The following is a 3,148-nucleotide window of genomic DNA, read 5'->3' on the forward strand; positions in this document are numbered from 1 at the left end:
ATGGTCAATGTACACGTGAAAAGATGCTCAGTGTCACTAATTATTAGAGAAATGCAAATCAGAACTACAGTGAGGTACCATCTCACACCAGTCAGAATGACCATCTTTTAAAAGTCTGTAAATAACAAATGCTGGAGAGGTTGTGGAGAAAAGGGAACCTTCCTACACTGCTGGTGGGAATGTAAGTTGGTGCAGTCACAATAGAAAACAGTGTGGTGGTTCCTAGGAAAACTAAAAATATTATAAAATTAACCATATGATCCAGCAGTCCCACTCCTAGGCATATATCTGGACAAAACTATAATTTAAAAAGATACATGTACCCCTGTGTTCATAGCAGCATTAGTCACGATAGCCAAGACATGGAGACAACCTAAAAGTTCATCGACAGAGGAATGGGTAAGAAGAGGTGGCATGATGGGATACTACTCAGCCGTTAAAAATGAAAATGTGATTTGCAGCAACATGCATTCAACTAGAGATGATCACACTAAGTGAAGTCAAAAAGAGGAAGACAAATACCATATGACGTAACTCACATCTGTTATCTAAAATATGGCACAAATGAACCCATCTGCAAAGTAGAAACAGACTCACAGACATAGAGAACAGGCTTGTGGTTGCCAAGGGGTGTGGGGAAGGGTTGGACTGGGAGTTTGGGGTTAGTAGATGCAAACTATTATAGATAGAATGGATGGACAACAAGGTCCTACTATATAGCACAGAGAACTATACTCAACATCCTGGGATAAACCTTAATAGAGAAGAATACAAAAGGAATGTTCATATGTTGTATAACTGAGTCACTCTGCTTGCAGCAGAGATTGGCATAACATTGTAGATCAACTATACTTCAATAAATTAAAAAAAGAAAATAATGTGTATGCTGCTCTTGTTGGGTGGAGGGTTCTGTGTCAGTTGGTCAAGTTGGTTGATAAATGTTTAGGTCTTTTATACTCTTTAAAACAATTTATTTGGCTGTGCTGGGTCTTAGTTGTGGTATGTGGGATCTTTCAGTTGCAGCGTGAAAACTTTTACCTTAGTTGCAGCATGTGGGATCTAGTACCCTGACCAGGGATTGAACTCGGGGCCCCTGCATTGCGAGCATGAAATCTTAGCCACTGGATCACCAGGGAAATCCCAGGTCTTTTATATGCTTATTGATTTGTGTCTACTTGTATTAATCACTGGGAGAAGGGTGTTAGAAATCTCTAAAACTTTGAATGTATCTACCTTTCCTTGAGGTTCTGTCAGTCTTCATTCTATGTAATTTGAAGTTGCCTTGTGCTTAGTTGCTCAGTTGTGTCTGCCTCTTGCACCCGTAGGAGCTTGCCAGGTTCCTCTGTTCATGGGATTTCCCAGGCAAGAATACTGGAGTGGGTTGCCATTTCCTTCTCCAGGGGATCTTTCCAACCCAGGAATTGAACCTGGATAAGCCTGAAGCTGCCCTACTAAGTGTATAAATACTTAGGATTTTTATGTTCTTTTGGTGATTTGACCTCTTTATGAACTAACCCTTTTTACACTGCTACTATTTTTTGCTCTGAAAAACCACTTCTTGTGATATTACTATAGACAGTCTAATTTTCTTTTGATTAATGTTAGTGTGACATATCTTTTTTTCATTCTTTTACTTTTAACCTGTTTCGTCATATTTAAAGTGTATTTCTTATAGAGAGCATGTATTTGGGTCTTGCAGATCTGACAGTCTGTTTTTAATTGGTATGCTTAGACCATTTACATTTAATGTAATTGAGCATGTAGATTGGGAAATAATGGTGTGGTTATCTCTGGGGAAAAAATCTTTCATAATCCTCTGAGTCACTTCTTCTTGAAAACAAATGAAACCATGTGACTCATATTGGAACTTGAACCTGGCCAAAACCCAGGTTGGGATTTGAACCCACAGTCTTTTAACTGAGATCACACCTGGTCTCAGGGCTTAATGAATCTGAGGTTCTTGATGTCTCATCACAGAAAGAATTCAGTGAGAGACAAAGTGATTGGTAAGAAGTGGATTTATTTAGAGAGAAAAACACACCACAGACAGTGTGTGGGCTGTGTTAGAAGGTGAGAGAGAGCCTCGAAATTGGCAGGTTAGTTTTTATCGGCTGGGTAATTTCATAGGCTAATGAGTGAGAGGATTATTCCAGCTATTTTGAAGAATGGTGGAGATTTGCAGGCAGTGGCCACCACCCTCTTTTTGGTCTTTGATGGCTGGCCTTGAAACTGACAAGCTGCTGATGAGTGTATCACTTGACACATGCTAATATATTATGATGAACACATGAAGAGACTCAAGGTCCACTGAAGGTGATGTATTCTGCCAACCAGAACCTAGTTGGTTCTAACCAGTTTTCAGCACATACCCAATGGCTATGTCATTCTTTTAAAGGTTAGGCCGTGCCCCCTTCCTTCCTGTTTCACTTACATACCGGTTTCAGCTTGCCAACACCTGTAATAATTTAGTATTGTTCTTTGAAAATGTTGTTTTGAGTATGAGGGAATGTTTTTATATGTGTGTGTGTATATATATATATAATTACTCAGTTTGCAACTTTGCATTCATCTTTGTGTAAAAGATTCAGATACACATACAAATGGCATTTGACTTTCAATACCAATGTCCATGAATAATATTAGAATGTTAATCACCCTCTGTTGCCACTGGGACTATCAGATACAATAACCCTTAAAGTTACAAAAAGAATAGTGTCACCTATTTAGAGCACAAAAACTAAATTCTTAAAATGCCATGCAAATCAATGTTTCTTTTAACAGAAACTACTTTTTTTTTTTTAAAAAAAAAAGCTCAAAAGTTTATTCCCACTTTATAAAACAGTCATTGCTTATCTGTAAGAAATGACATCTCTTTATACAACACTTAAAGAAAAGGCTGAATGCAATCTGTGCTGTGTTCCCTTTTTGGAAAGTTATTTTTTGAAAACTATAAGTCTAAATTTTCTAATGGTGTAGGAAGTGCCAACTATCTTTAGTCAGAAATAGATGCCAGTAATGTCATCTCAAAACAATTCTATGAAGTGTAAACAAAAAAGCTACATTTATTTTCATGTTGTGGGTTGCTGCACAATTTTGTGCTATTCTGTGAGCAGCCCTTTGCTCTGTTAGTAGGAGCCCCACCTGTTAG

Source organism: Cervus canadensis, chromosome 1 (assembly GCF_019320065.1).
Source record: "Cervus canadensis isolate Bull #8, Minnesota chromosome 1, ASM1932006v1, whole genome shotgun sequence".
In the NCBI taxonomy this organism is placed as follows: domain Eukaryota; kingdom Metazoa; phylum Chordata; class Mammalia; order Artiodactyla; family Cervidae; genus Cervus; species Cervus canadensis.